General features: G+C 46.1%; 1 protein-coding gene across 4 annotated transcripts in view; it reads left to right on the top strand.

The window, feature by feature from the left end:
• LOC143137998 (thyroid hormone receptor alpha) overlaps positions 1–12,500 on the top strand; it is a 130,409-nt gene that overhangs the window by 43,789 nt on the left and 74,120 nt on the right. The window lies entirely within an intron of this gene.

The following is a 12,500-nucleotide window of genomic DNA, read 5'->3' as shown; positions in this document are numbered from 1 at the left end:
CGCCGAATGTGTTTTGAGTGCTTTTGGTACATGTGGTTTCACATCCCAGAATGCACACTCACACACTCAACGTCTGCGCACGCACATCTCACATATATCTGCCTTGACCCGTACCAGTGCTGTTTGTTTGTAACGGCGGAGACAGAAAAGCACACTTTGTATATTTGTATCTGTAATTGAATCTAAGGGCCCTATTTTAATGGTCTGAAACGGAAGTGTCTTTGCGCAAAACGCAAGTGACTTTGTGGGCGGATCTTGGGCGCTGATGCTATTTTACCGGCGGGATATTGACTGTTGCGCCCGACGCAAATCTAAAATGGGGTGGTCTGAAGTAGCTACATTAATCATGGGTGTGGTTTGGGCGTAACGTGCAATAAACCAATCAGAGCGTCATCTCACATTCCCTTTAACAACAGGCACGCTTGTTCCATAGCTGATTGCTATTATGGTGGCGTATTTGCCAGGCGCAGCCAGGAGCGTTCACAGCGCTATAATCACTGTTCAGTTGGGAACAGTTAGCTATTGATTTTTCCTCTTGACAAAATGTAATACAGAATTGTCACAAAGACATACTTTCCGATGTTTTGGGATCATTCTCACTGAATCACGAGGTTATGAATGCATGGTGATATATTTGCAATGTACAATGTAATCTAACATTACCTCTCTATAGACAATGCATATCTTCTGTCAGTTAATCTCTTCTCTCCCGTGCTGCCGCTGGGGCATTTGGGTTAAATGGCATCGGCATGCAGTTCAACATCACGTCTCCTTAAGTCCTCTAACATTTCCTAATTTATGTCATCAATACATCAGTGATTCGTGAAAATGTGTACGCTAGATTTATGCCTATTTTTTCACATGGACACCACACTGATTTCCCTCGAGTGGTAATATTTTTCTTTGAAATTATGTATGGTTTACAGAAATGGGAACTACATTGTATAGATGAGAGGAGCTAAGTGTGCGTTGCGCAGCACAGGCGGCCAAGCAAGGGCTTCGTTTAAGTTGACCTAACTTTCAACTCTGCACAGTATCCCATTAACTGCGTGACAGTAGACTATTTACAATATTTTCTGTAAAGCAGAGTTTGTAAACACGTTATCATCAACTTACAGTTTTTTTCAACTGCTTACACACTAAATCTTTGCTTGTCACACAATTTTCTAAACATGTTCTCCAAACATCATAACCTGACACCAAATCTGCAAAACCATACACTAATTCTCAGTGTTTGACTCAGTTTTCAATTGACTAAAACACATTTTGCAAAACACCACACACAATTTTCTACCTAACACACAAAAATCTAACAGGAAGTAACTTGATTTCGTTCTTTAAACACAACCTATCAAAATGCCACATTAAATCACCAGTGCTTCACTCTTTCTCTTCACATGTGCAAACACTCTTTACTTTACTGAACACCATCCAATCATTGCCTTAGTATAGGTCTATGAATAGATATACTCTCTATATAGGTATAGACCCTTTCAATCTGCTCCTAGAGGATTTCCGGTTGAAATATTCAGAACCAATGCAGATACTTTAAAAATAGAGAAAATACAGTAATCGGACTTACAGCTTACAGTAATGTTCTACAAAAAGTTACTGTAACTTTATGTAAAATTTGTATTTTTACTCTATTTTTGTTTGTCCCCATGTTACAGTACCATTAGCTCAATACATTTTTCTGTGCCTCCAGAAAATTGTACAATTGTTTGTTTCTGCAGTTGAAAGGGTCTATAGGCCTATGAATACATACTGTACACGACCCCCCCCCCCACCTCCCACACACACACACACACACACACACACACACACACTTGTCTTTAGAAGAAAAAAAAAATCAGTGTTTTCAAAACTACATGTACATCTGGTGGTCACTGTATTCTTCTTTGCTTTTTTTCTTGTTTGCTGTAAAATACTGTATTCACAACAGCAAATTATTTGGGAAAAATCACTATTTTTGGTTTCAATATTGCTTGCATTTTTACTGTGTATTTCAACTTCTCTTTGTTGATACCGTAACTTTCACTCTTGTATGGAAATACATATAGAAAGCCTAAGACAGAAGAGCTTTAGGTTTTGAGCAACAGTGTGTACATGATGTATCCAAAATGTCATATTATGACAAAAGTGTTTGTAATGTGAGGCGAATGTTTGATTTAAACATGTGTTTTTGACATTTTGAATGTTGTGTGTCATTTTGCTGGAGATTTGAGGCATTTTGCATTTTGTGTGAGCAGTTGTGGGTTTTGTGTGTGGAGTTTTGAAAAATAGACACAGAGTTTTGAAAACGTGTGAAAACAATTGTAAAAAACTGTAATTCACGCACAACATTTATTTGAGCAGGAGAGAGAATAACAATGAATGGATGCAGCAACTACAGAAATTGTACAGAAATTGTAACCATACTTGCTGCTTTCTTGTACTATCTGTTGCTATTTAACAGCACATGAAAAGCTGATTTAAGCTAATTCACTAACTCAAGACTTCAAGGCCATCATGGATATAAAACGTTTTTTGAAAATAACGAAAGGATGGAGGGAACATAGCAAAGCTTGGTGCTTAAAACCTTACACAACGGTAAATTGGAACAAAACTAAAAGTAACTTTAGCCTTTATAGGGCTGTAGCCTATAAAGTTGTCCAGATTAATAGGTCGTAATTAGGCGTTGTTGTAAAGATATTGCATGTAGCTAGATGTTGTACTATATAGGCTACTAAATATTTAGGTCACCAATGCACGAACAAAACCGGGAAATGGACAAATATTATCAAGGCTTTGAATGTTTCCGTCTGTGCACGGAGGTGTCTGTAGATTGGTGTGCAACGCATTCATTCATGCAGGCCTGTGGTCATGCATGCACCCTTAAAATAGCATCTGCATTTTCGCCACAGACTTTAGACCAGGGAGTTCCTGGTCTGTGGCGGAATTGTTTTCTGAAACTGCAAAATATCAACAGTGAACGTTTGCGCCGGAACACGCCCCGTCTTTTCGCTGAACCGCCCCCGTGGGCGCAATCGAATTCCCTAATTTACAGGCATGTACCTGTGGAGGGAAAATTCCAATATGCGCTGACTGCAAAATAGGAAAGACAAACGCGCGAGTATACAAAGTCAATTGCGCCCGCACGGAAGATAGAGCCCTAAGTGTGTTTGTCCATTTTGGTATATGAGCCATAAATTAGTTATGTGTGTGTGTGTGTGTGTGTGTTTGTGTGTGTGTGTGTGTGTGTGTGTGTGTGTGTGTGTGTGTGTGTGTGTGCATAAGGGACATTCTCCCACTCATTCGCGCTGTGTTTTCTGTTTTCTGCTGGCCGGGTCGCTCTAATTGATTAAATCATCCTCTTATGCGCTTGCGCCAGCCTGTTGAATAGTTCTATCCAGACTGAGGCTCGCTCTGCTCTCTCTCTCTCTCTCTCTCAAAGATCGCTCGCCTTCCCTCACAATCAACACTTCCGCACTCTCCTCTCCCAATCAGCACCAATTGCCAAACAACCCCGCTGTGCACTCCCCAAACAACTAGCTTCTTCGACTATTGTTAGCTCAAAGTGGCTGACATTCTTTTTATTGCTCCTCAGTTTGATCCGTAGCCAGCGTCTCCAAAGCCTTCCCAGAGATATGGAACAGAATGTTCCGAATGCGTAAACGCCGATTGTTGTGATATAGGGCTTCTCTCGTTTTTGTCTTTTGTTCTCTCTCTCTCTCTCTCTCTCTCTCTCTCTCTTTCGTCTTCCATTCATCTCCGCCTTTTATCCAGTTTTCTCCCGCTTTTTCTTCCGCTCTCCCCATAGTGTCTTTGTGTCGGTCTACTGTATCTCTCTATCTGTCCGTCCATCCCTCTCTTCCTGCCATGGCCCATGCTAAAGGGGAGAGCACGTGTTGGGGCCTGGCCCGCTGCTCTCTCGGTGACCGGCCATAAATTGCCGTTTTGACAAGCCTGCTCGCATTGTTCTCCTCCTCCTCCTTCTCCTCTTCCAGTGCAAGCCCCAGCTGAGAGCTGCCCAGCTGTGCGACCTCTCTCCTCAACATAGCCTTGTCTTTCTCTCTCTCTCTCTCTCTCTCTCTCTCTCTCTCTCTTTTGCTCTCTCCTTCTCATTCTTTCCCTTTCTTGCCTTCCCTTCCACCCCCTTCTCCCTCTCTCTCTCTCTCTCTTTCTCTCTTTCTCCCTCTCTCCCATTCTTCTCTCTTTCACCCGTTCGCCTCCACTTTGATGGCCGTGCTGCCCACCAGCCCTGAATGGACTCCTTTGACCGTGGCCCAAGCTGTGCCCTGGCCATGACACTATGGTCATGTTTGTCCCTCGCTGGCAGTGGTAGCGACGGCGCCGTGCCCAGTGTGGTACAGGCCTGACCTTAACGCGGCATTGGTACCCCTTCGACCCCCAACCGCAACTGGACCGCCATTGTTTGCGTCCTGACACTCATGAGATCCAGTGTCAAACAAGGGGACCGGTGTCCACACAAGAATGCACGTATGTGTGTGTGTGTGTGTGTGTGTGTGTGTGTGTGTATGTGTGTGTGTGTGTGTGTGTGTGTGTGTGTGTGTGTGCATGTACACACACACACTCATTCTATACATGTCCATGCAGAAAAACACCATTATCAGAGGAAAATGTTTTGTTCCTTCCCACATGTTTTTCTCCTCTGAAACTTGCAGTCTAGCCTCAGAATATCTGGCATTCCTTCACTCCTAGAGTGTTTGCATTATGATTAGGGCGTGTGTGTGCATGTGTGTGTGTGTGTGTGTATGTGTGAGTGAGTGTATGTGCGTGTGTCCTCAGTGCCCCCAAAGGGAGGCTGTGGGCAGTTTGTCCGCCTCGTTCAGTGACAGGGTGGCATGGGACAGGCAGGCAGGCATGGTGAGGTCGTGGAGGTGAAGTGGGGCAGTATGCATGACCCAGCCTGCCACGGTTTCAGCGCCCTGACATGGCTTTAACCTCCCCCCCTGCCCCTTTTGCTCTGCGCTGCTGTGAGCTCTCCACCTCCAGAGAACCAGCAGCCTGCAGCGTCCTCTCACCTGTTAACCCCCTCATGCTCCTCTGCACATCCCCACCCCCACAGGGACCTCTGGGACTGGGAGAGGGGGAAGGGGAGGGATAGCTGCCCCCTGCTCCAGCCCCCCCAGGGCAGGGAGAAGGGAGAACTGTAATTCCTCTGTCATAAACCAGTCATCGAGAGCCAATCCCATCATCCAAATTTGTCTCAGTTGGAGGCGGATTACAGTGTGAGCACATGCCACTTACGTCCTATCAGAGCTCAGCGCTCTCTCTTACAAACGTACAAACTTACAAGCGCTCTCTCTTACAAACTCGAACTTGTAACCCTCTTTACTGTCCTTTTTGCAAAGTGTGTGCCTTGGCCTTGTTGTTGCCTGGCGATCTGAGGCAGTTCTCTCGCTCTGTCTCACGCAGGCAGCACACAGCACGCAGCATGGCATAGGGGTTGTGTGCCATTCCTCACTGCCTTCGCTAGTTTGATCTCTTCATTTCACCCACCCGTCGCCTGCACATACTCCTAGCATGCCTGCTGAGATGTGCTCCCATCTTCACCGAGCCACCACTCCCCCCACCCAATCACCCCTCAAAAAAAAAAAGAAAACAATAAAAAAAAAAAAAAGGATTCAGTTCCATTTCGTCCTTTTTATGTGCCAACTGTAATCCTGCCAGCTTTTCATCTTCTCCCCCGTTAGAAGGGTGGAAGTTTTTGGAAAGAGGTGTGCGAAATACGCCACAAAATAAACGGGGTCTCCCAAATGGGGATGCCCATGGGGATATGTGCGGATGCTTCCCGAGTCTTTGAGCTACACGTGTCGTCACGTGAGCCGTGCAAAGACTCCCGCACAAAAGAAAAAAAAACTGCGCAGCGGGCGATGCCAATGTTAAGATCAGAGGAGCACCTCAAAGTGAATAACGTATCAAATGTATTAAAAAGAAATGAAACAATAATAGCCACCTCAGCTCAATATCACACTAGCCTGAGAGGAGGCTAATGAAGAGGCGTCTCCCTCTGCACTTCATTTGCCTTTTTATAACCTGCCAAACTCTTTTTTCTTTCTTCTTCTTCTTCTTCTCCTTCTTTTTTTTCCACACCAAGGCAATTACCTCCAGCGATGAGCACCCATACAAATAAATGAGCTAAGCACTAGAGCACGTTTAGGAAGGAAAATTGATTTGGAGCTGAGGGAAGAAAGAGAGAAAAAAAATCCCCAAACAGACAGCTCTCTCTCTCTCTCTTTCTCTCTCTCTCATTGAGTGGGCCTGACGGTTCGCACTTGATGCCCAGGCAAGTGGAGTTGTTTTTGCGGGGGAAGACAATAAACGAAAGTTGGCGAATTGAGTTTCTTTTTCATGTTCGATTCCAACCACAAGCCTAGACGTGCATGGAGTTTTTGTTTTTTACAGCCTTCTTTTTCCAGCATGTGTAGTGGTTTGTTAATGCTGTTGTGGTTACTGGTGCATTGCACTGTCAGAGTCCCTGAACTAGAGGAGAAACAGGAGCATGGCAAGACCCCACTCCTCCACCCTCACTCCACCACCACCCCACTCCTCCACCCCCACTCCACCACCACCCCACACCCCACCCTATCCTACCCCCATCTGTGCTCTGCAGTTGACCCTCACATGAAAGACCTACATACTTTCCCCAATGCCATCGGATGGAACAGGGTCGTTGAGGAGACATGTTTTTTAGATTGTTGCCCACAATCTGTGTGTATGTGTTTGTGTGTGTGTGTGTGAGAGAGAGAGAGAGAGAGAGAGAGAGAGAGAGAGAGAGAGAGAGAGAGAGGGTGTGCAGAAGAGACTAAAAGCGTCAGTAAATGTGGATGTGGATGTGCATATGCGTTTGTGATTGCTGATCTTTCCCAGATTGCAAATATGTCAGACCTCTGGAGCAGTGAAAGTGATTATCCATCCTGTCATCCATCCTGGAATAGCTTCTCTGGGCCTACTTGTGTCTACACACACACACATACACACACACACACACACACACACACACACACACACAGATACTCAGTTATATTGGAAAGGAGGTGAGTTCTGCTGTCTGTTAGTGCACAGATTGATTGGGAGACATCATGGAAAACATCAGCCAGTCACAACTCTCCCTGACTATGTACAATCAGATAAGAGGACAGTATGTACTTGAAAGATTAAGTGGTTTGAGAAAGAGGGTGTGTGTATCTGTATGCATATCTGAGCATGTCTATGAGTGTGTGTTTGTCTCTGTGTGTATGCAAGCTGTGTGTGTGTGTGTGTGTGTGTGTGTGTGTGTGTGTGTGTGTGTGTGTGTGTGTGTGTCTGTGTGTGTGTGTGTGTGCATGCGTGTGCGTGTGGGTATGCATATCTGTGTGTGTGTGTTTGTGTGTGTCTGTGAGTTCTGTGTTCAAGAGAAGTTGTTACTGTTGAACCAGGAGAGGAAAGCAGAGAGTTGTGACTCCAAGATGGGGAACCTGAAAAGCAAAGAGCTGCAGGTCAGTTGGACTGGGACAGCCTCAGTTTTATATGAGCCGTGTAATTGCCTCCCACCATCACACATCAGTACACAGCCTGATTGACTAGTGCTTTTTTCAGTGTGTGTGTGTGTGTATCTTTGTGTGTGTGTGTGTGTGTGTGTGTTGGAAATGAGGGCTGCCCTGTGGAGCTTGGTGGTTGTGTGTGTTAAGCCTGTGACACGCTATGAAACAGAGAGAGTGAGAGGTGTTGAGAGGGAGAGAGAGAGAGAGAGAGAGAGAGAGAGAGAGAGAGAGAGAGAGAAAGTGGGAGCAAAAAAGGGAGAGGACGAGAGGAAAAGCGAGGGAAAGAGAAACTCCAGAAGACTGGCTTTGATGTTGGCAGATCATTTCTCCACACCGTGTTTTGCGTTTGTGCTCGGCTCATAGCCACACTCCTTTCTTAAGGCGCCACCCATTTTAGGACTCACAGAGAGAAAGAGAGAAAGAGTGGAAGAGAGAGAGAGAGCAGAAAGCAGAAAGAGAGAGTGTGTGCAAAAATAAGTTAATGTTGTAGAGGCTTTATCACCAAGTGTCCCTTTTTTCCCAACTTCTCACTCTTTCAAGTTGTTTTTCCTTCATAAATTATGACTTGCACTTCCCCTTCAAACCCTGACTTCACAGACGTATTATGAAATGATTAAAGCCTCCACGGCTGGCGCGATAGAAACTCTGAACTTTTATCGATTATGTAACGGACCAGAATGATGGCCTACGCTTTCAGCGGGATGACAGAGGGCTGTTCTTTTCAGTTCTTTGCAGTTCCGATATCAGATTGTGGTCCGGATCGGATTGTCCTTTATGTTACCTCTGTGTGGGCACACAAATATGTGTGTGTGTGTGTGTGTGTGTGTGTGTGTGTCTGTGTGTGTGTGTGTGTGTGTGTGTGTGTGTGTGTGTGTGTGTGTGTGTGTGTGTGTCTGTCTGTGTGTGTGTGTGTGTGTGTCTGTGTGTGTGTGTGTGTGTGTGTGTGTGTGTGTGTGTGTGTGTGTGTGTGTGGGACCTCTTAAATTAGCCTGGTGCTAGGCCGGGGTTACACACACATCAGAGGAGAAGGGAAAAGAGCAGGTCTGAGGGGTCTTGCGTCTGGTGGCCTCAGCGCTGTGTCTCCTGCTATTCCAAGGAGTGTGATGTTTTTCCTGGCTTGGCGGTGAGACCATTACTCTCTTCACTCCCCCCCCCCCCCCCCCAAACCATCCTCCCCCCTTACACTCCCATCCTCGGTAGGAAATATCTCTCTCCCAATCGCTAACCATAAATAGAAGCAGCCCCTCATTTACAATGTGTAGCCATAACCTTAAAGCCTGTCCCGTCCAGCCACTGTTTATGGAGATAATGGAGTCTTTAACATTGTTTAAAGGCAGGGAGAGTGGAAAGTACAGTCCTAGCCCTCCCTCCAGCTCTCTCTCTCTCTCTCATTCTTTTATTCTCTCTCTTTCACATGTTCTCTTGCTCTCTGAAATTCAGGTTCAGTTGTGCTGTATTGGCATATTTCAAAAGCTGCTGCAGAAGCAATTCAGTCAATCCACACAAAAAAGAGAGCGGACCAAAAAAAAAAAAACACACAAAATCGAAAAACACGCATGCACCAGTCACTAGGTCGTTATTGCCACCCTTTGTCTTTACATAATGGCCGTCTTTGTATTACATCTTGTTGCCATTGTGTGTGTGTGTGTGTGTGTGTGTGTTTGTTTATCGCTGTCCTTCAGCTGGATGGCTGTTTGGTGCGGTGCCGCAGCCGTCGCTGTTCCCCTTGTGCTGAGTGTGCAGCTGGCCGGCGTACAGGAAGCTCTTGACATGATGACCGCACGGCACTGTGGCTGTGGCTAGGGCTCCGCTCCGGCTCGCCTAATGACCCTCCTGATTGATTCGGTTATTTTTCATCCGGGTTGCACCACGGCCAGTCCTTCATCTGAGCATGCTACACAGGATGCAAATACTGTATACATGTGTTGATGTGTGTGTGTATGTGTGTTTGTGTGTGTGTGTGTGTGTTTGTGTATGGGGAGGTTACGGGTTGCACTCATACACACACACACACACACACACACACACACACACACACACACACACACACACAAAACACACAAAAACACAAATACAAAAACACAAACAAACACACTCACTCAGGAAGTTTGAGTTGGGGGAGCTGTGCCAAGCAGGGTTGTCCAGGGCTATGCCTGTCTGTCAGTTCAGTCATGCATCCGGTCACTGCATCCATAGGGTGTCACAGGGACAACATGTACAGTGGCGGCGGCAGACGCAGCAGGAGCTTCGGGGGCCGGCAGCAACAGCACATAATATGGCCTCCAAAAATAACCTCAGACATTTCGCTTGCTGACACACTGTCCCTGAGAAACCCAAGCAGGCCTCGGGAATTCAAGAGATATACATACCAGCGCAGTATAAACACGTACACATTGCACACAGGAAAGCTCAGACACCCCCACCCCCTCCCCCACATACACACACACAAATAAACATCCATGTAAGAACCCATATACATGTTTATGAGCTGAAACCACACATACATTTTGACATCCAGACTTTGGGACACACGCATGCATGCATGCACGCACATACTGGACAGGTCTCAACGGGTGTGTAAAATAGATAAAAGAATGTTAAGATACTGCCACTCGCCCTGTCAATGTATAACGTCAGGTGGGCACTAGGCTGAAGGACCTGGGAGTAGCGAAGCGGCTCGGCTGTGTGGGAGGTCAGATAAGCCCGCAGTGTCAGGGCCCCCATGGTCACCCCGTCCATGGCCACACTCGGCATGCCTTGCATAAGACAATTACAGTATGGGGATTTACAGGAGGGCAGCGTAAGCTAATAGCGGGGGGGGGGGGGACAGAGAGAGAAAAATAAAGAGAGAGAGAGCCTTTCAACTCAATGGCTTTTAAATCTGTTATCTGTTTTCCAGTGGGAGGCCTTGCCAGAACAGTAATTAAGGGCTGGCTTCTGCTGGCAACTTGAGACCACACATTCTCTCCAAGCTAAAGGAGAGGGAGAGGGGATGGGTGGTGGGGGGCAGAGGGGTGGATGTGAGCGGAGCTAAAGGTGGAGACTCTGAAAACAAGGAGCTGAGCCCAACTCTGAAAACAAGGAAAGATCTCTGTTAGGTCTGGCATTGTGTGAGCCGGGAAGATATCATGGGCCGGCGTCATTTGGGAGGCATTCATTAATTGTCACAGGAAACTGGCACTTTGTGTTCCCGTCCGAGCCTAGAGGGGCCAGACGGCCGGGGGGCTAATTAGACACAGTGTTGGCCACACCGGGAACGGTCCCCTGCCGCTGCAGGGTCTTCTCTTCTCTATTCCCTCTCTCCTCTGATGTCTCTCTCCTCTTGCTTTCTTTTCCCTCTCTCTTCTCTCTCTCTCTTCTCTCTTCTCTCTTCTCTCTCTCTTCTCTCTTCTCTCTCTCTTTCTCTTCTTTCTCTCTTTCTCCTATTGCTGTCTTGCTCTTTTTCTCTCCACCACCACACGCACAAAGAGATCCTTTCAGATGTGAGCTCGCTAGACTGGTGGGTTTGGCATTGGCCTCGCAGCCTAAAAATAATGTGCCAAGAATGACTTCCAGTCGAGGGAGGAGAAAAAATAGGTAATGACAACAAACACAGAAATGAAGGGAACAGGTATCAAAAGCAATAATAATAATAAAAAATTACATCAATAATAATACAGTAATAATAAAAAAAAACATCAAAAGCAATAAAATGAAGGGGAAAAACATACATTACCTAGATTTGTTGTAAAAGTTGCCTGTATCCTCCTACCACCAACACTTTACTTTGCTTTTTGCTTGTTAGTTGGTATTTCCACCTTGAAGTGTTGTCTATCCTGTCTGTGGGGGGGATGGACATCTGTGTTGGTTCCTTTTAAGGTGGTAAAAAAAGAAAGAGAGACTGTGAAAGAGAGAAACTTGAAAAGAGAGAGACTGTGAAAGAGAGAACTGACAAAACGAGCAAACATTTCAGTCCAATCTCCCTGATCCCTACTCTTCCTAAATGCAGCCTCCTGATACATCAACCCCCCTTGACCCCAGAGCTCCCTTGAGACTAAAGGGCTTTCAACCTCTGACCTCCAGCTAATCCTGGACAAATTAGGCATAACCTGAGATTTAACAGCCACTTCACCCCCTGCCCATCGTGTGACCCTGCCTGCCTGATTAGATGTGGTTTTAACAGGGTGGGGTGAGGGGTGGGGGTGTTAGCCGCTTGTTAGCACTCAGCATCCTGACCCCATCACTTTGTCTTCCTCCATCCCTCTGATAGCCCCCAATCACATTACCCTGCACACACACACACACACACACCAAACCCCCCCATTATTATTATTATTTTGTTGCTAAAAAGAACCAGAGATAATTAATTGAGAAAGAATTAGCCAAAGCAGGGTTGCGGAGAGGAAAATATATATTTTATATATTAAAACAAAACTGTACCCTTTACAACAAAAGCCCTGTTGAAAGGTGATTACATAACAAGATTCATTCTGACAGTTAAGTTACAGAGCTCTGGCTCGGCTTATCCAGAGTGCAGCCACCAGACACCCCTCCCTCCCCAACCACCACCATGTCCACCGCAACCACCCCCATCCCCTTCCCTGCACAGCAGTGCCGCTGTGGCCATTGTGTCATGTTGTGTTTCCGTTAGTCAGCGGTTAGCTGGCCTTTGGCTCTGGTTGCCGAGCATTAAAAAGGGGGGGGGCATCTCAAGCTTTGCTTTTGGTTCCCAGGCAGGCGTGTTCGGTGAGCTGGGCGACAGGTGATTAAAAAGACTTTCAAGAATGTCTGTCACCGTTGTTTGGAATTTGGCCTGCTGGCTTGTGTTGAAGAACAGGAATAGACAAACACACACACATACACACACATTGACATGCACACTCGGAAAGAACATAATGTATAGAAGGGAAAAAAAAAACAGGTCATGGTCAGGTCACTGTGTGCTAGTGTTCTAAATGTTTTCGTATTAGCTTGTGTAAACACACACACACACAC

Source organism: Alosa pseudoharengus, unplaced genomic scaffold (assembly GCF_046254945.1).
Source record: "Alosa pseudoharengus isolate Yale_2024_CS ecotype anadromous, Long Island Sound unplaced genomic scaffold, YU_APseudo_1.1 YU_APseudo_1.1_scf_21, whole genome shotgun sequence".
In the NCBI taxonomy this organism is placed as follows: Eukaryota; Metazoa; Chordata; class Actinopteri; order Clupeiformes; family Clupeidae; genus Alosa; species Alosa pseudoharengus.
This window is presented reverse-complemented; position numbering and strand designations above follow the sequence as displayed.